This window comes from Pseudophryne corroboree, unplaced genomic scaffold, assembly GCF_028390025.1.
Source record: "Pseudophryne corroboree isolate aPseCor3 unplaced genomic scaffold, aPseCor3.hap2 scaffold_149, whole genome shotgun sequence".
NCBI classification, from domain to species: Eukaryota; Metazoa; Chordata; class Amphibia; order Anura; family Myobatrachidae; genus Pseudophryne; species Pseudophryne corroboree.
In genome coordinates this window covers 478864-499513 of record NW_026968120.1, presented here as the reverse complement: position 1 = coordinate 499513, position 20650 = coordinate 478864, and the positions used below count along the sequence as shown (strand labels likewise).

Sequence of the window (20650 nt, the reverse complement as noted above, 5' to 3'; positions counted from 1 at the left end):
AGCATTCCTGGGGGAAGTTCTGCAGAAGACGGATTTGCATATGGTGATGTCATCCAAGCAGGGGGTCAAAGTTGGCTTCAACCCTCGTCTGCATATGAAAACAGAAAAGGGGCGTGCAGGGCATGGTGGCCTTTTGCGGCGCTTGTCTGACCCCTAGTTTGCATTAAACACCTCCACCCTCCTTCGGTGTGGGGCTCATGTTGGCTATGCCCCAGCCCCTGAAGCATTCAAGCTGATTTCTTGCAGCAGCTGGGCACTGTAACAGCTCCAGGGCTGCTCTGTAAGGCAAGTAAAAGGGTGTGGGCCCTGCAGCACTACCTGTAGTTTGCATTGTGCATTGGAAGGCACAAAGTAAGCAGACGGGAGGAGAAGTCAGGATAGTGCACGAACAAATCTTTCGCCTTTTACTAAAGATTTCCGTGGAGAGGAGCAAAACCGAGTTTTATCTCAATTTTTGCATGCCCCATGTTTTTGGGGTTTCTTTTATCGGTTTAAAGATAGAATGAGTGTGCTTTAATGTAAGCTCATTTGCATAGAAATGACAGTAAATGTTTGTTTCTTTTCAAACAGAACTTTCTTGACCATGCTACTTGCTTGAAAGATCTGGGAGCACATGGAATACAGTACAAACCATGCTTATAGCAAGGAGAAGACAGGTGAGAAATCTGCTTTCTTTCAAATTGGGCGCTCACTTTGATCTGAATGAGGACTGCTGGCACGGCACTCAGGCGACAGGTGGAATCTTGGTCATGCTCTGGTTTCTCTTCAGAACGAACAAATCTTTCGCCTTTTACTAAAGATTTCCGTGGAGAGGAGCAAAACTGAGTTTTATCTCAATTTTTGCATGCCCCATATTATTGGGGTTTCTTTTATCGGATTAAAGACAGAACGAGTGTGCTTTCTTGTTAGCTTTAATGTAAGTTTATTTGCATAACAATGACAATAAATGTCTGTTTCTTTTCAAGCAGAACTTTCTTGACCATACTAATTGCTTGAAAGATCTGGGAGCACATGGAAAAGAGTACAAACCATGCTTATAGCAAGGGGAAGCCTGGTGAGAAATCTGCTTTCTTTCTTTCAAATTGGGTGCTCACTTTGAGCTGAATGAGGACTGCTGGCATGGCACTCAGGCGACAGGTGGAATCTTGGTCATGCTCTGGTTTCTCTTCAGAACGAACAAATCTTTTGCCTTTTACTAAAGATTTCCGTGGAGAGGAGCAAAACTGAGTTTTATCTCAATTTTTGCATGCCCCGTCTTATTGGGGTTTCTTTTATCAGTTTAAAGATAGAACGAGTGTGCTTTAATGTAAGCTCATTTGCGTAGAAATGACAGTAAATGTTTGTTTCTTTTCAAACAGAACTTTCTTGACTATACTAATTGCTTGAAAGATCTGGGAGCACATGGAAAAGAGTACAAACCATGTTTATAGCAAGGGGAAGCCTGGTGAGAAATCTGCTTTCTTTCTTTCAAATTGGGTGCTCACTTTGAGCTGAATGAGGACTGCTGGCATGGCACTCAGGCGACAGGTAGAATCTTGGTCATGCTGTGGTTTCTCTTCAGAACGAACAAATCTTTCGCCTTTTACTAAAGATTTCCGTGGAGAGGAGCAAAACTGAGTTTTATCTCAATTTTTGCATGCCCCATCTTATTGGGGTTTTATTTTATTGGTTTAAAGATAGAACGAGTGTGCTTTAATGTAAGCTCATTTGCATAGAAATGACAGTAAATGTTTGTTTCTTTTCAAACAGAACTTTCTTGACCACACTAATTGTTTGAAAGATCTGGGAGCACATGGAAAAGAGTACAAACCATGTTTATAGCAAGGGGAAGCCTGGTGAGAAATCTGCTTTCTTTCATTCAAATTGGGTGCTCACTTTGAGCTGAATGAGAACTGCTGGCATGGCACTCAGGCGACAGGTGGAATCTTGGTCATGCTCTGGTTTCTCTTCAGAACTAACAAATATTTCGCCTTTTATTAAAGATTTCCGTGGAGAGGAGCAAAACTGAGTTTTATCTCAATTTTTGCATGCCCCATATTATTGGGGTTTCTTTTATCAGTTTAAAGACAGAACGAGTGTGCTTTCTTGTTAGCTTTAATGTAAGTTTATTTGCATAACAATGACAGTAAATGTTTGTTTCTTTTCAAACAGAACTTTCTTGACCATGCTACTTGCTTGAAAGATCTGGGAGCACATGGAAAACAGTACAAACCATGCAGTATCACAAGAGCCTTTATTTGATCTTTCATGAAGATAGAGCAGAATTGAGGACACGTCAACAATTTCTGCCGAAGGTGGTTCATCTTTCCACATGGTGCCTTTGGCCACTGACACCTTCGTTGAGTCAAAGTCTCTGGCTGTGGTCAGAACTTTGAAAATTTATGTCACCAGAACGGTTCAGATTAGGAAAACAGAGGCTCTGTTTGTCCTGTATGCTCCCAACATGATTGGGTGTCCTGCTTCCATGCAGACCATTATGCGCTGGATCTGTGGTAAGATTCAGCATGCTCATTCCACGGCAGGATTGCCGTTACTGAATTAGGTGAAGACCCATTCTACTAGAAAGGTGGGTTCATCCTGGGCAGCTGGTCGGGGAGTCTCGGCATTGCAACTTTGCCGAGCAGCTATTTAGTAAACACTTTTGCTAAGTTTTACAAGTTTGATACCTTGGCTGATGATAACCTCAAGTTGGGTCATTCGGTGCTGCAGAGTCGTACGCACTCTCCCACCCGTTCAAGAGCTTTGGTATAACCCCATGGTTCTTAATGTGACCCCAGCATCCTCTAGGTCGTATGAGAAAATAGGATTTTAATACCTACCGGTAAATCCTTTTCTCTTAGTACGTAGAGGATGCTGGGCACCCGTCCCAGTCCATACTGTGTCTGCAGTTATTACTTGTGGTTATACACATGTTGTGTTACGGTTCTGGTCAGCTTTTTGCTGCAATTGTTCATGCCGTTGGCTTGTGTTCTGTTGAATGCCACGTTCTGCGGCATGCTTAAGGTGTGAGCTGGTAAGATGCTCACCTTAGTTTAACAATAAATCCTTTCCTCGAAATGTCCGTCTCCCTGGGCACAGTTCCTATAACTGGAGTCTGGAGGAGGGGCATAGAGGGAGGAGCCAGTTCACACCCTTTGAAAGTCTTAAAGTGCCCATGTCTCTTGCGGATCCCGTCTATACCCCATGGTTCTTAATGTGACCCCAGCATCCTCTACGGACTAAGAGAAAAGGATGCCCTTGTGTACTATCCTGACTTCTCCTCCCGTCTGCTTACTTTGTGCCTTCCAACGCACAATGCGAACTACAGGTGGTGCTGCAGGGCCCACACCCTTTTACTTGCCTTACAGAGCAGCTCTGGAGCTGTTACAGTGCCCAGCTGCTGCAAGAAATCAGCATGAATGCTTCAGGGGATGGGGCATGGCCAACATGAGCCCCACACCAAAGGAGGGTGGGGGTGTTTAATGCGAACTAGGGGTCATCCAAGCACTGCAAAAGGCCGCCATGCCCTGCATGCCCCTTTTCTCTTTTTATATGCAGATGAGGGTTCCAGCCAACTTTGGCCCACTGCTTGGATGACATCACCGTATGCAAATCCGTCTGCTGCAGACCTTCCCCCAGGAATGCTTGTACTAGTTGTTGGATATGGTTTGATATTTGATGGTGCTTCAGTATTAGGCAGCCTTCCGCCCTCCCATGTTCATCTGAAAAGATGTGGTCTCCCTGCAGTTGTTGTCCCCAGACGAGAGTTCCCTTGTGCTTCCTCAGTTGAATCTCCTTAACTTGACGGGGGAGGGGCTGCCCGAGCTGCCACCCTCCCCAGCCCTATCCCAACTCATACTTATTTTACATATTAGATCTCTTGATCATGAAGATTGTTCTCACAGGGTGAGGTTCATCCATTATATTTTAAAATAGGAAGGTACAAATTACATATTTGAATTGCATCTATGTGCTGGATTCAAATGTCCCCCCCCCCCCCTTCCTTTCTCAATTGTGCCCGTCAGCAGCTATTCTAAGGTTGCTGCCAATGGGTGTGACACATTAATTTCTTCTGTGGGGTACACTGGACTCCACAAGGATTCACATTGGGGTGTAGAGTAGGATCTTGATCTGAGGCACCAACCGGCTCAAAGCTTTTGACTGTTCCCAAGAAGCTCAGTGCATTCTCCTCTATAACCCCGCTTCCATGAACAGGGAGCTCAGTTTGTAGTTGGTGCCTTCAGTAGCAGGCCAATTAACAGGGGCCTGCCTCAGGCAGCCTATTCTTAGCTATTAATTTTGACAAGAAAAGAAGAACTTGTTTTATGAGAATCTACAAGGGCTGCAGCAGGCTAGGTCTAATAGACATCTTTACTGCAGCTTCATCACTCCCAGCGGCGCTATATACTCCCGTGCCCTGGTTGCTGGGTCACTGCAGCGGAGGCTCCGGTTTCATCCTAAGGTCAGTCACACACACACCACCCTTCCGGATCACAAGGCCGCTGATGAAGGGGAGCGAGGCCGTAGGGGGTGGGCCGTGTGCGCACTGCGGTGGACACTGATTACTGGGCAGCCGCTCCACTAGCCACCAGGTACAGTTAAGGAGCACAGGTCTGTGGGTTTTTCTCCTATATTAACCCAATTTTGTACTGCCCGCAGCGCATTGTGATAGGTAATAGGGCCTGATTCAGGTTGGATTGCAATCACAATAAGCGATCCAACTGCAAAAATTGCTAAGAGCATACGCATGTGCCTGCATTTTCTGCGGCACCCCGCAGAGAATGTGATCGCCTCTGCCTGTCAATCGGGGCGGGGAAGGGGGGGAGAGGTGGGTCAGCAACACTCCATTTCCAAGTCAGGGATGGAGCGGTGCGGGGGCAAGGCTTCAAAATGGGGTCTGCAACGGAGGAGACACAGGGGGCGTGGTCACAGCGGCTGTATGACATCACATTCAGCCGCTGTGATCACAAAAATGGTGGCGGCTTCCTGCGCGCACATACAGTCTGCACCAGCAGGAGCCTATACCATTTTTTATGATCACGCTGAACTGCAGTGCGACTGCAATTACAGCATGGTCAAGAAGGGAGGCGTCATGCTGGGTGGCCATGCCCTGTCACTGTGCAGGAGCCAGCACCGCTCACACACTAGTCCCCGGGTGCAGCCCCCAACCCCCGGGACACCCGGAGCAACAAAATGTAGATTCAGGCCACCAGGCCACGCCCCTACCTATGAAACCATGCCTCCTTTTTACCATTGCGCTGCTTATCTGCGCGCACTGCATTACAATCTCCCTCGCCACCTCTCTGGGTGTCACCAGTGATAGTGACACCTCTGCCATGCTTGTAGCAGCTGGTCCTAAGATCTACGCCTCAAACCCTGAGTGTTTGCCCTTGTGACTTGTTGATCATCATAGCAAAGCAGATGCTTACAGAAAACTGCAGGGGCTTAGATTGAAAATAAAAACATTTATGGGTATAAGGTAGAGAGGAGCGGGTTCGGTTCTCCGAGAACCGAATTCCCCACGAACTCCACGTGGTTTACACTGGTCCGAGGCAGGCTCGGTTGTTCCCGCCTGACTCGGAAAACCTGAACAAGGGAAAATGTCATCATCCCGCTGTCGGATTCTCGCGAGATTCGGATTCCATATAAAGAGCTGCGCGTTGCTGCCATTTTTACTCGTGCATTGAAGAGAGAGCGGAGAGGACGTGGCTATGTTCTCTCAGTGGAAATCTCAATATCAGTGCTCAGTATCAGTGGTTACTTATTGCTGCTCAGTAATACTAGTAGTGTGTCTCTCCTGCTCAGTGTCAGTTCTCAGTAGTATCCTCATCAGTGCTCAGTATCACTGCTCATTGTCTTGTGCTGCATTGTGGTGCTCAGCATACTACAGTACATTACTAATAGTCCAGTGCTGCATCTTGCTGCTCAGTGTCAGTTCTAGTATCCTCATCAGTGCTCACTATCACTGCTCATTGCATTGTGGTGTTCTGTATACTACAATAACATAGTAATATAGTAACATAGTTTTTGAGGTTGAATAGAGGCAAATTGCCCATCGTGTTCAACCTGTTTTAAGTTGTGATGATTCTACATACTTGCTGAATAATGTTTTATGACTAGTTAGCTACTATAACTCATGTTACCCCCGGATTAACCATGTTGATATTTTAAGTATTATAACCTTGGATAGCTTTTTCATTCAGAAATGTATCCATTCCTTTTTTAAATCCAATTACAGAGTCCGCCATTACCACCTTCCCTGGCAGGGAATTCCACATCCTGATTGCCCTAACAGTGAAGAAACCTTTCCTCCATTGCGTTCTGAACTTTCCTCCAGTCGCAGCGAGTGACCACGTGTTCTTTTAATAAATAATTCCTCTGATAACTCTTTGTTATGTATCTTTACATATTTGAAGATATTAATAATATCTCCTCTTAGGCACCTCTTTACTAGTGTATAAATATTCAGCCTAGTAAGTCTTTCCTTATAGTCCAGTACTTTTAGGCCTTTAATCAATTTAGTCTTCAGGATCTCTTACACTTCCATGAGCAGCAGAGTAGTGCAATGGAAGCATGCTGGGCCCATAACCCAGAGGTCGATTGATCGAAACTATCCTCTGCTATGTGCATTTTTTTTTTATAATTAAAGTAATCAAAAACTGGGATTGATATTTTGGCTCTTTTATTTTTACTTAAAGTACAATAACTTTTATCATTTTAATTTGTTTTAATAGTATATTGACAGCATTGTTTTCTTTAAAAAATCCACTTAATTTTCTTTACCCTATTACTGAAATGGTAATTGACAAAAACAAACTACATTGTCACCAGAAGAGCAATGCAAAATGTACAAGTGATATATGAAAATCATCTTCCATCTTGAATTTCAATGATGCATTGGGACAACAATTTGTGAGAAACATCTTCACCCACAAAGAAAGATTTTCTTAATTCCTTACCTGTGTGCTGATTAGATATCACCTTGTTTTCACATTAAACAGACTTCCCCGTGAGGAAGCAGCAAGGATGCAGTGACGTTTCCTGGTGTCAACCTGTATTATTTCAGTAGACATTGAAATGAGGATGCATCTTTGATGCCTTTCCAATGAAGCAAGTTTATTTCAGTAATAGGTGAAAAACCATTCCTACAAAGGTGTTAATCAGAGACTTGGCTTTGTGGACACTTTTCAGAGAGCAAATTTGTTAGCATAAACATAAAATCAGAAAATGAAGAGCTGTTTAATCACTCAATTGGACTTTTCTGCCAGCATTTTTTTTTTCTCTGCAACCCACTGCTAAATTGTGCTTCCTAGCTGTTTTTTTATAAAATCACTTAATCAAATCTAACTCTGATTGAACCACCAACCTTTTGGTTAATAGCCAAACATGCTAACCGATTGCGCCACAGAGACACCTTGCAAAAGTCAATACTGACAAAGGCTAATAATCATTCATCTAGAAAAACTTTAAAAAGTCAATAATCTGGAGAATTTTTGTAAGAAACACATTGGTACTTTCCCATGATGAGTGAGTGCTTCAGGATTTCTTGCACTTACATGGGCTATTAACCAAAAGGTTGGTGGTTCAATCCCACCCAGGGATGTAATTGACCTTGTCATCAGATTTTGGTGATCTTTAAGTAGACAAGTCAAAATTTCAAACCCCCTCTTATGGTGTAGGGTACCTGGCCTTCTCTGACGTAATCAGAGTTAGATTTAATTAACTGATTTTATAAAAAACAGCTAGGAAGCACAATTTAGCAGTGGGTTGCAGAGAAAAAAATAACATTTTAAACCTACCGGTAATTTTTTTTTCTCGTAGTCCGTAGAGGATGATGGGGACTCCGTAAGGACCATGGGGGATAGACGGGCTCCGCAGCAGACATGGGCACTTTAAGAAAGACTTTAGATCTGGGTGTGCACTGGCTCCTCCCTCTATGCCCCTCCTCCATACCTCAGTTAGAGAAACTGTGCCCAGAGGAGACAGACAGTACGAGGAAAGGATTTTTGTTAATCCAAGGTCAAGATTCATACCAGCCACACCAATCACACCGTATAACTTGTGATATACTACCCAGTTAACAGTATGAATCAAATCTAACTCTGATTACATCAGAGAAGGCCAGGTACCCTACACCATAACAGGGGTTTTCGAAATTTTGACTTGTCTACTTAAAGATCAACAAAATCTGATAAAAAGTTCAATTACGTCCCTGGGTGGGATTGAACCACCAACCTTTTGGTTAATAGCCGTACACACTAACTGATTGCGCCACAGCGAAACTTTGCAAAAGTATATACTGACAAAGGCTAATAAGCATTCATCTAGAACGTTTCCTATAAAAACTTTAAATAGTCAATAATCTGGAGAGTTTTTGTAAGATGTTTCTTCCATCAACCAATGAAGAAACACATTGGTACTTTCCCATGATGAGTGAGTGCTTCAGGATCTCTTGCACTTACATGTGCAGCAGAGTACTGTAATGGAAGCATGCTGGGTCCATAACCCAGAGGTAGGCAGATTGAAACTATCCTCTGCTATATGACTTGTCTACTTAAATATTACCAAAATTTGATCACAAGGTCAATTACGTCCCTGGATGGGATTGAACCACCAACCTTTTGATTAATAGCTGAACACACTAACCGATTGCGCCACAGAGACACTTTGCAAAAAGTACATACTGACAAAGACTAATAAGCATTCATCTAGAACGTTTCCTAGAAAAACTTTAAAAAGTCAATAATCTGGAGAGTTTTTGTAAGATGTTTCTTCCAGCAACCAATGAAGAAACACATTGGTACTTTCCCATGATGAGTGAGTGCTTCAGGATCTCTTGCACTTACATGTGCAGCAGAGTACTGCAATGGAAGCATGCTGGGCCCATAACCCAGAGGTAGGCAGATTGAAACTATCCTTTGCTATATGCATTTTTTTTTGTTCATTAAAGTAATCCAAAACTGGGATTGATATTTTAGCTTTTATTTTTACTTAAAGTACAATTACTTTTACCATTTTAATTTGTTTTAATAGTATATCGACAGTGTTGTTTTCTTTCAAAAATCCAATTAATTTTCTTTACCCGATTATTAAAATGGTAATTGACAAAAACAAACTACATTTTCACCAGAAGAGCAATACAAAATGTACAAGTGATATATTAAAATCATCTTTCCAGCTTGAATTTCAATGATGCATTGGGGCAACGATTTTGTGAGAAACATCTTCACCCTTAAATAAAGATTTTCTTTATTCCTTACCTGTGTGCTAATTAGATATCACCTTGTTTTCACATTAAACAGACTCCCACATGAGAAAGCAGCAAGGATGCAGTGGCGTTAATGTTTCCTGGTGTCAACCTGTATTATTTCAGTAGATATTGAAATGAGGATGCATCTTGCTGCCTTTCCAATGAAGCAAGTTTAATTTAGTAATAGGTGAAAAACCATCCCTACAAATATGTTAATCAGATACTTGGCTTTGTGGACACTTTTCAGAGAACAAATTAGTTAGCATAAAAATAAAGCCAGAAAATGAAGAGCTGTTTAATCACTCAATTGGATTTTTCTGCCAGCATATTTCTTTTTCTCTGCAACCCACTGCTAAATTGTGCTTCCTAGCTTTTTTTTTATAAAATCACTGATTCAAATCTAACTCTGATTACATCAGAGTAGGCCAGGTACCCTACACCATAAGAAGGGGGTTTGAAATTTTGACTTGTCTACTTAAAGATCACCAAAATCTGATAACAAGGTCAATTACATCTTTGGGTGGGATTGAACCACCAACCCTTTGATTAATAACCAAACACACTAACCGATTGCGCCACAGAGACACTTTACAAACATACATACTGACAAAGGCTAATAAGCATTCATCTAGAACGTTTCCTAGAAAAACTTTAAAAAGTCAATAATCTGGAGAGTTTTTGTAAGATGTTTCTTCCATCAACCAACGAAGAAACACATTGGTACTTTCCCATGATGAGTGAGTGCTTCAGGATCTCTTGCACTTACATGTGCAGCAGAGTACTGCAATGGAAACATGCTGGGCCCATAACCCTGAGGTAGGCAGATTGAAACTATCCTCTGCTATATGCATTTTTTTTTGTTAATTAAAGTAATCCAAAACTGGGATTGATATTTTTGCTCTTTTATTTTTACTTAAAGTACAATAACTTTTACCATTTTAATTTGTTTTAATAGTATATTGACAGTATTGTTTTCTTTCAAAAATCCACTTAATTTTCTTTACCCTATTATTAAAATGGTAATTGACAAAAACAAACTACATTGTCACCAGAAGAGCAATACAAAATGTACAAGTGATATATTAAAATCATCTTTCCTGCTTGAATTTCAATGATGCATTGGGGCAACGATTTTGTGAGAAACACCTTCACCCTTAAATAAAGATTTTCTTAATTCCTTACCTGTGTGCTAATTAGATATCACCTTGTTTTCACATTAAACAGACTTCCACATGCGAAAGCAGCAAGGATGCAGTGGCGTTAATGTTTCCTGGTGTCAACCTGTATTATTTCAGTAGACATTGAAATGAGGATGCATCTTGCTGCCTTTCCAATGAAGCAAGTTTAATTCAGTAATAGGTGAAAAACCATTCCTACAAAGGTGTTAATCAGAGACTTGGCTTTGTGGACACTTTTCAGAGAGCAAATTTGTTAGCATAAACATAAAATCAGAAAATGAAGAGCTGTTTAAACAGCTACTGCCTGAGGGTCTCTTGACCTGGTGCAATACCTCTGTAGCTTTTTGTTGAGGCGGGACGCCATCATGTCTATCTGGAACAGTCCCCACCGACTTGCAATCTGTGCGAAGACTTCCTGATGGAGTCCCCACTCTCCTGGATGTAGGTCGTGTCTGCTGAGGAAGTCTGCTTCCCAGTTGTCCACTCCCGGAATGAACACTGCTGACAGTGCGCTTACATGATTCTCCGCCCAGCGAAGAATTCTGGTGGCTTCCGCCATCGCCACTCTGCTCCTTGTGCCGCCTTGGCGGTTTACATGAACTACTGCGGTGACGTTGTCTGACTGGATCAGAACTGGTTGGTCGCGAAGTAAGGTCTCCGCTTGACATAGGGCGTTGTATATGGCCCTTAGCTCCAGGATGTTGATGTGAAGACAAGTCTCCTGACTTGACCAAAGACCTTGGAAATTTCTTCCCTGTGTGGCTGCTCCCCAACCTCGGAGGCTCGCGTTCGTGGTCACCAGGATCCAGTCCTGAATGCCGAACCTGCGGCCCTCTAGAAGGTGAGCACTCTGCAGCCACCACAGGAGAGATACCCTGGCCCTGGGGGACAGGGTGATCAACTGATGAATCTGTAGATGTGACCCGGACCACTTGTCCAGTAGGTCCCATTGCAAGATCCTCGCATGGAACCTGCCGAAGGGAATGGCCTCGTATGATGCCACCATCATTCCCAGGACTCGAGTGCAGTGATGCACTGACACCTGTTTTGGTTTCAATAGGTTCCTGACCAGAGTCATGAGTTCCTGGGCCTTTTCTATCGGAAGATAAACCCTTTTCTGGTCCATATCCAGAATAATGCCCAAGCAAAGTCAGACGAGTCGTAGGAACCAACTGCGACTTCGGGATATTGAGAATCCAGCCGTTTTGCTGTAACACCTTCAATGAAAGTTATACGCTGTTCAGCAACTGCTCTCTTGATCTCGCTTTTATGAGGAGATCGTTCAAGTACGGGATAATTGTGACACCTTGCTTTCGCAGGAGCACCATAATTTCCGTCATTACCTTGGTGAAAATTCTCGGAGAAAATTCTGGAGAGACCAAACGGCAACGTCTGAAATTGGTAATGACAATACTGTACCGCAAATCTTAGGTACGCCTGATGAGGTGGATAAATGAGTACATGAAGGTATGCATCCTTTATGTCCAGAGATATCATAAAATCCCCCCCTTCTAGGCTGGCGATGACCGCTCTTAGCGATTCCATCTTGAACTTGAACCTTTTCAAGTATAGGTTCAGGGATTTTAAATTTAATATGGGTCTGACCAAACCGTCCGGTTTTGGGACTACAAACAGGGTCGAATAATTTCCCTTTCCTTGTTGAAGCAGGGGAACCTTGACCACCACCTGTTGAAGATACAATTTGTGAATTGCATTTAACACTATCTCCCTTTCCTGGGGAGAAGATGGTAGGGCCGATTTGAAAAACCGGCGAGGAGGCACCTCTTCGAATTTCAGCTTGTAACCCTGAGAAACAATTTCTATTGCCTAGGGATCCACCTGCGAATGAACCCAGATGTGGCTGAAAACTCGAAGACGTGCCCCCAACTGGGCGGACTCCTTTAGCGGAGCCCCAGCGTCATGCGGTGGATTTTGTAGAGGCCGGGGAGGACTTCTGTTCCTGGGAACTAGCTGTGTTGTGCAGCTTCTTCCCTCTGCCCTTACCTCTGGCAAGAAAGGACGCACCTCGTACTTTCTTGTTTCTCTGTGATCGAAAGGACTGCATTTGATAATGTGGTGCTTTCTTAGGCTGTGAGGGAATATAAGGCAAAAAATTTGATTTACCAGCTGTAGCTGTGGAGACAAGGTCCGAGAAACCTTCCCCAAACAATTCCTCTCCCCTGTAAGGTAAAACCTCCATATGCCTTTTTGAGTCGGCATCACCTGTCCATTGCCGGGTCCATAGGACTCGTCTAGCAGAAATCGACATAGCGTTTATTCTAGAACCCAGTAGACTAATGTCACTTTGAGCATCTCTCATATATAGGACAGCATCTTTTATATGCCCTATGGTTAATAACATAGCATCCTTATCTAGGGTCTCAATCTCTGCTGATAAGGTATCTGTCCATGCTGCCACCGCGCTACAACCTCGGCCGACGCAATTGCCGGTCTGAGTAAGGTACCAGAATGTGTGTAAATGGACTTTAGGGTAACCTCCTGCTTGCGGTCAGCAGGGTCCCTGATGGTAGCCGTATCCTGGGATGGCAGCGCTACCTTTTTGGATAAGCGTGTCAATGCTTTATCCACCCTAGGGGAGGATTCCCACCGTATCCTGTCCATTGGCGGGAAAGGATACGCCATAAGAATCCTTTTGGGAATCTGCAGCTTTTTGTCTGGAGATTCCCAAGCTTTTTCACATAATTCGTTCAACTCATGTGAGGGGGGAAAGGTTATCTCAGGTTTCTTTCCCTTATACATGTGTACCCTCGTGTCAGGGACAGGGGACTCTGTGATGTGCAAAACATCTTTTATTGCAATAATCATATATCGAATACATTTAGCCAATTTTGGTTGTAACTTTGCATCATCGTAGTCGACACTGGAGTCAGAATCCGTGTCGGTATCTGTGTCAACTATTTGGGATAGTGGGCGCTTTTGAGACCCCGAAGGTCCCTGCGACATAGGGACAGGCATGGGTTGACTCCCTGACTGTTCCCTAGCTTCAGCTTTGTCTAATCTCTTGTGTAATAAGTTTACATTAGCACTTAAAACATTCCACATATCCATCCAGTCAGGTGTCGGCGTTGTCGATGGAGACACCACATTAATTTGCTCCTGCTCCTCTCTAGGAGAGCCTTCTACCTCAGACATGTCGACACACGTGTACCGACACACCATACACTCAGGGAATCCTCTTATCTGAGGACAGTTCCCCAACAAGGCCCTTTGGAGAGACAGAGAGAGAAAGTATGCCAGCACACACCCCAGCGCTATATGACCCAGGAAAAAAACACAATCATTTTATGTTTACCCAGTAGCGCTGTATTTCCATATATATATGCGCCTAATTATGTGCCCCCTCTTCTTTAAGACCCTCTTTCTACCGTGGTATAAGCAGGGGAGAGTCCATGGAGCTTCCCCTCAGTGGTGCTGTGGAGAAAATGGCGCTGGTGAGTGCTGAGGGAGAAGCCCCACCCCCTCAGCGACGGGCTTCTGTCCCGCTCAAATATAGTAAAAAAATGGCGGGGGCTCTTATATATATATACAGTGCCTAGCTGCATATATATTTATTTTGCCAAAGAGAGGTCTATATTGCTGCCCAGGGCGTCCCCCCTGCGCCCTTCACCCTTACACTGACTGCCGTGTGTGAGGTGTATTGGAGCAATGGAGCACAGCTTTACTGCTGTGCGTTACCTCAGTGAAGATCATGAAGTCTTCCGCCGCCTCTGAAGTCTTCTTTTCTTCTCATACTCACCCGGCTTCTATCTTCCGGCTCTGCGAGGGGGACGGCGGCGCGGCTCTGGGACGGACGGCGAGGGTGAGACCTGCGTACCGATCCCTCTGGAGCTAATGCTGTACAGTAGCCTAAGAAGCAGAGCCTATCAACTCACAGAAGTAGGTGTGCATCTCTCCCCTCCGCCCCTCGATGCAGGGAGTCTGTTGCCAGCAGGCTCCCTGAAAATAAAAAAATCTAACAAATATACTTTCTGTCAGGTAACTAAGGAGAGCTCCCTGAAAAGCACCCAGTCTCCTCTGGGCACAGTAGTAAACTGAGGTCTGGAGGAGGGGCATAGAGGGAGGAGCCAGTGCACACCCAGATCTAAAGTCTTTCTTAAAGTGCCCATGTCTCCTGCGGAGCCCGTCTATCCCCCATGGTCCTTACGGAGTCCCCAGCATCCTCTAGGACGTAAGAGAAAAATTATGCTGGCAGAAAAATCCAATTGAGTGATTAAACAGCTCCAGAGCTGCTCTGTAAGGCAAGTAAAAGGGTGTGGGCCCTGCAGCACTACCTGTAGTTTGCATTGTGCATTGGAAGCCTAGTTTGCTGTCTGTTTCCACTTCTTTTTTCTTGAGCCCCTCCCGTCTATACCCTTGTGCACTATCCTGACTTCTCCTCCCGTCTGCTTACTTTGTGCCTTCCAATGCACAATGCAAACTACAGGTAGTGCTGCAGGGCCCACACCCTTTTACTTGCCTTACAGAGCAGCTCTTGAGCTGTTACAGTGCCCAGCTGCTGCAAGAAATCAGCGTGAATGCTTCAGGCGCTGGGGCATGGCCAACATGAGCCCCACACCGAAGGAGGGTGGGGGTGTTTAATGCGAACTAGGGGTCTCGCACAATGCGAACTACAGGTAGTGCTGCAGGGCCCACACCCTTTTACTTGCCTTACAGAGCAGCTCTGGAGCTGTTACAGTGCCCAGCTGCTGCAAGAAATCAGCTTGAATCCTTCAGGGGCTGGGGCATAGCCAACATGAGCCCCACACCGACGGAGGGTGGAGGTGTTTAATGCGAACTAGGGGTCATCCAAGTGCCGCAAAAGGCCGCCATGCCCTGCACGCCCCTTTTCTCTTTTCATATGCAGACGAGGGTTGAAGCCAACTTTGACCCACTGCTTGGATGACATCGCCATATGCAAATCCATCTGCTGCAGGCCTTCCCCCAGGAATGCTTGCACTAGTTGTTGCATTTGGTTTGTTGTTTGGGGGTGCTTCAGTATTAGGCAGCCTTCTGCCCTCCCATGTTCATCTGAAAATATGTGTTCTCCCTGCAGTTGTTGTCCCCAGATGAGAGTTCCCTTGTGCTGCCTCAGTTGTATCTCCTTTACTTGACAGAGATGTGCCTGAGCAGCGGCCCTCCCCAGCCCTATCCCAAATCATACTTATTTTGCATAGGAGATACCATGGTCATGAAGACTGTTCTCCCAGGGTGCGGTTCATTCATTGCATTCTGGGTATGCTGACCCCTGTGATTTCCCCAAATGTGGGAAACTCGACTGCATTATTTAATGCGAACTAGGGGTCATCCAAGCACCGCAAAAGGCCGCCATGCCCTGCATACCCCTTTTCTCTTTTCATAAGCAGACGAGGTTTGAAGCCAACCTTGACCCACTGCTTGGATGACATCACTTGCTGCCTTTCCAATGAAGCAAGTTTAATTTAATAATAGGTGAAAAACCATCCCTACAAAGGTGTTAATCAGATACTTGGCTTTGTGGACACTTTTCAGAGCACAAATTTGTTAGCATAAAAATAAAGCCAGAAAATGAAGAGCTGTTTAATCACTCAATTGGATTTTTCTGCCAGCATATTTCTTTTTCTCTGCAACCCACTGCTAAATTGTGCTTCGTGGCTGTTTTTTTTATAAAATCACTTAATCAAATCTAACTCTGATTACATCAGAGAAGGCCAGGTACCCTACACCATAAGAGGTGGTTTGAAATTTTTACTTGTCTACTTAAAGATCACCAAAATCTGATAACAAGGTCAATTACGTCCCTAGGTGGGATTGAACCACCAACCTTTTGGTTAACAACTGAACACGCTAACTGTTTGTGCCTCAGAGACACTTTGCGAAAGTACATACTGACAAAGGCTAATAAGCATTCATCTAGAACGTTTCCTAGAAAAACTTTAAAAAGTCAATAATCTGGAGAGTTTTTGTAAGATGTTTCTTCCATCAACCAATGAAGAAACACATTGGTACTTTCCCATGATGAGTGAGTGCTTCAGGATCTCTTGCACTTACATGTGCAGCAGAGTACTGTAATGGAAGCATGCTGGGTCCATAACCCAGAGGTAGGCAGATTGAAACTATCCTCTGCTATATGCATTGTTTTTTGTTAATTAAAGTAATCCAAAACTGGGATTGATATTTTTGCTCTTTTATTTTTACTTAAAGTACAATAACTTTTACCATTTTAATTTGTTTTAATAGTATATTGACAGTATTGTTTTCTTTCAAAAATCCACTTAATTTTCTTTACCCTATTATTAAAATGGTAATTGACAAAAACAAACTACATTGTCACCAGAAGAGCAGTACAAAATATACAAGTGATATATTAAAATCATCTTTCCAGCTTTAATTTCAATGATGCCTTGGTGCAACAATTTTGTGAGAAACATCTTCACCCATAAAGAAAGATTTTCTTAATTCCTTACCTGTGTGCTGATTAGATATCACCTTGTTTTCACATTAAACAGACTTCCCCATGAGGAAGCAGCAAGGATGCAGTGACGTTTATGTTTCCTGGTGTCAACCTGTATTATTTCAGTAGACATTGAAATGAGGATGCATCTTGCTGCCTTTCCAATGAAGCAAGTTTAATTTAGTAATAGGTGAAAAACCATTCCTACAAAGGTGTTAATCAGAGACTTGGCTTTGTGGACACTTTTCAGAGAGCAAATTTGTTAGCATAAACATAAAATCAGAAAATGAAGAGCTGTTTAATCACTCAATTGGACTTTTCTGCCAGCATAATTTTTTTTCTCTGCAACCCACTGCTAAATTGTGCTTCCTAGCTGTTTTTTATAAAATCACTTAATCAAATCTAACTCTGATTACATCAGAGAAGGCTGGGTACCCTACACCATAAGAGGGGGTTTGAAATTTTGACTTGTCTACTTAAAGATCACCAAAATCTGATAACAAGGTCAATTACGTCCCTGGGTGGGATTGAATCACCAACCTTTAGGTTAATAGCCATACACACTAACTGATTGCGCCACAGCGACACTTTGCAAAAGTACATACTGACAAAGGCTAATAAGCATTCATCTAGAACGTTTCCTAGAAAAACTTTAAAAAGTCAATAATCTGGAGAATTTTTGTAAGAAACACATTGGTACTTTCCCATGATGAGTGAGTGCTTCAGGATCTCTTGCACTTACATGGGCTATTAACCAAAAGGTTCCCACCCAGTGATGTAATTGACCTTGTGATCAGATTTTGGTGATCTTTAAGTAGACAAGTTAAAATTTCAAACCCCCTCTTATGGTGTAGGGTACCTGGCCTTCTCTGACGTAATCAGAGTTAGATTTAATTAAGGTGCGCAAGGGCATAGAAGGGAGCGGTTTAAGAAAAGAGAAGTGGAAACAGACAGCAAACTAGGCTGGAGAGAGACCTGAGACAAAGAGATCTGAATTATACGAGAGCCGACCAGGGGAAACACAAATTATGCAGTCAAGTTTCCCACATTTGGGGAAATCGCAGGAGCAGCACACCCAGAGTGCAATGGGTGAGCCTTGCCCTGGGAGAAGCACCTTCATGATCATAGTATCTCACCTGGCAGGTAAGTAGGAGTTGGGCTAGTGCTGGGGAGGGTCGCTGCTCGGGTACGCCCCTGTCAAGTGAAGGAGATCCAACTGAGGCAGCACAAGGGAACTCTCGAAAGAAGAACAAGGCTAGAGGAAGATCTGAGACAAAGAAATCTGACTTTTACCAGAGCTGACCAGAGGAAAGCACAAACACAGTCCCCCACTACCACCAGGAAACATTAACGCCACTGCATCCTTGCTGCTTTCTCATGTGGAAGTCTATTTAATGTGAAAACAAGGTGATATCTAATTAGCACACAGAAAAGAAAATTAAGTGAATTTTTGAAAGAAAACAATACTGTCAATATACTATTAAAACAAATTAAAATGGTAAAAGTTATTGTACTTTAAGTAAAAATAAAAGAGCAAAAATGTAAATCCCAGTTTTGGATTACTTTAATTAACAAAAAAAATGCATATAGCAGAGGATAGTTTCAATCTGCCTACCTCTGGGTTATGGACCCAGCATGCTTCCATTACAGTACTCTGCTGCACATGTAAGTGCAAGAGATCCTGAAGCACTCACTCATCATGGGAAAGTACCAATGTGTTTCTTCATTGGTTGATGGAAGAAACATCTTACAAAAATTCTCCACATTAATGACTTTTTAAAATGTTTCTAGGAAACGTTCTAGATGAATGCTTATTAGCCTTTTTCAGTATATGCTTTTGCAAAGTGTCGCTGTGGCGCAATCAGTTAGTGTGTAAGGCTATTAACCAAAAGGTTGGTGGTTCAATCCCACCCAGGGACGTAATTGACCTTGTTATCAGATTTTGGTGATCTTTATGTAGACAAGTCAAAATTTCAAACCCCCTCTTATGGTGTAGGGTACCTGGCCTTCTCTGATGTAATCAGAGTTAGATTTGATTCAGTGATTTTATAAAAACAGCTAGGAAGCACAATTTAGCAGTGGGTTGCAGAGAAAAAGAAATATGCTGGCAAAAAAATCCAATTGAGTGATTAAACAGCTCTTCATTTTCTGGCTTTATTTTTATGCTAACAAATTTGTTCTCTGAAAAGTGTCCACAAAGCCAAGTCTCTGATTAACACCTTTGTGGTGATGGTTTTTCACCTATTACTAAATTAAACTTGCTTCATTGGAAAGGCAGCAAGATGCATCCTCATTTCAATATCTACAGAAATAATACAGGTTGACACCAGGAAACATTAACGCCACTGCATCCTTGCTGCTTTCTCATGTGGAAGTCTGTTTAATGTGAAAACAAGGTGATATCTAATTAGCACACAGGTAAGGAATTAAGAAAATCTTTATTTAAGGGTGAAGATGCTTCTCACAAAATCGTTGCCCCAATGCATCATTGAAATTCAAGCTGGAAAGATGATTTTAATATATCACTTGTACATTTTGTATTGCTCTTCTGGTGACAATGTAGTTTGTTTTTGTCAATTACCATTTTAATAATCGGGTAAAGAAAATTAATTGGATTTTTGAAAGAAAACAATACTGTCAATATACTATTAAAACAAATTAAAATGGTAAAAGTTATTGTACTTTAAGTAAAAATAAAAGAGCAAAAATATCAATCCCAGTTTTGGATTACTTTAATTAACAAAAAAAAATGCATATAGCAGAGGATAGTTTCAATCTGCCTACCTCTGGGTTATGGACCCAGCATGCTTCCATTACAGTACTCTGCTGCACATGTAAGTGCAAGAGGTCTTGAAGCACTCACTTATCATGGGAAAGTACCAATGTGTTTCTTCATTGGTTGATGGAAGAAACATCTTACAAAAACTCTCCACATTATTGACTTTTTAAAATGTTTCTAGGAAACGTTCTAGATGAATGCTTATTAGCCTTTGTCAGTATGTACTTTTGCAAAGTGTCGCTGTGGCGCAATCAGTTAGTGTGTATGGTTATTAACCAAAAGGTTGGTGGTTCAATCCCACCCAGGGACGTAATTGACCTTATTATCAGATTTTGGTGATCTTTAAGTAGACAAGTCAAAATTTCAAACTCCCTGTTATGGTGTAGGGTACCTGGCCTTCTCTGATGTAATCAGAGTTAGATTTGATTCAGTGATTTTATAAAAACAGCTAGGAAGCACAATTTAGCAGTGGGTTGCAGAGAAAAAGAAATATGCTGGCAAAAAAATCCAATTGAGTGATTAAACAGCTCTTTATTTTCTGGCTTTATTTTTATGCTAACAAATTTGTTCTCTGAAAAGTGTCCACAAAGCCAAGTCTCTGATTAACACCTTTGTAGGGATGGTTTTTCACCTATTACTAAATTAAACTTGCTTCATTGGAAAGGCAGCAAGATGCATCCTCATTTCAATGTCTACTGAAATAATACAGGTTGACACCAGGAAACATTAACGCCACTGCATCCTTGCTGCTTTCGCATGTTGAAGTCTGTTTAATGTGAAAACAAGGTGATATCTAATTAGCACACAGGTAAGGAATTAAGAAAATCTTTATTTAAGGGTGAAGGTGTTTCTCACAAAATCGTTACCCCAATGCATCATTGAAATTCAAGCTGGAAAGATGATTTTAATATATCACTTGTACATTTTGTATTGCTCTTCTGGTGACAATGTAGTTTGTTTTTGTCAATTACCATTTTAATAATAGGGTAAAGAAAATTAAGTGGATTTTTGAAAGAAAACAATACTGTCAATAT

The 20650-nt window shown here is 42.6% G+C and overlaps 6 non-coding genes and 1 pseudogene across 6 annotated transcripts; 6 read left to right on the top strand and 1 right to left on the bottom strand.

The window, feature by feature from the left end:
• Positions 1-368: 368 nt before the first annotated feature.
• On the top strand, positions 369-479 carry LOC134998754 (U5 spliceosomal RNA). The gene has a single exon (XR_010200923.1). It is a non-coding gene; the product is annotated as a U5 spliceosomal RNA (small nuclear RNA).
• Positions 480-749: 270 nt separating this feature from the next.
• LOC134998638 (U5 spliceosomal RNA) lies at positions 750-865 on the top strand. The gene has a single exon (XR_010200809.1). It is a non-coding gene; the product is annotated as a U5 spliceosomal RNA (small nuclear RNA).
• A 286-nt stretch (positions 866-1151) lies between these two features.
• On the top strand, positions 1152-1267 carry LOC134998673 (U5 spliceosomal RNA). The gene has a single exon (XR_010200842.1). It is a non-coding gene; the product is annotated as a U5 spliceosomal RNA (small nuclear RNA).
• Positions 1268-1541: 274 nt separating this feature from the next.
• On the top strand, positions 1542-1657 carry LOC134998693 (U5 spliceosomal RNA). The gene has a single exon (XR_010200863.1). It is a non-coding gene; the product is annotated as a U5 spliceosomal RNA (small nuclear RNA).
• Positions 1658-1932: 275 nt separating this feature from the next.
• Positions 1933-2048, top strand: LOC134998716 (U5 spliceosomal RNA). Its single transcript, XR_010200887.1, has one exon. It is a non-coding gene; the product is annotated as a U5 spliceosomal RNA (small nuclear RNA).
• A 13516-nt stretch (positions 2049-15564) lies between these two features.
• Positions 15565-15743, top strand: LOC134998583 (U1 spliceosomal RNA; annotated as a pseudogene).
• A 2082-nt stretch (positions 15744-17825) lies between these two features.
• LOC134999184 (U1 spliceosomal RNA) lies at positions 17826-17988 on the bottom strand. The gene has a single exon (XR_010201345.1). It is a non-coding gene; the product is annotated as a U1 spliceosomal RNA (small nuclear RNA).
• Between the last annotated feature and the right edge of the window lie 2662 nt (positions 17989-20650).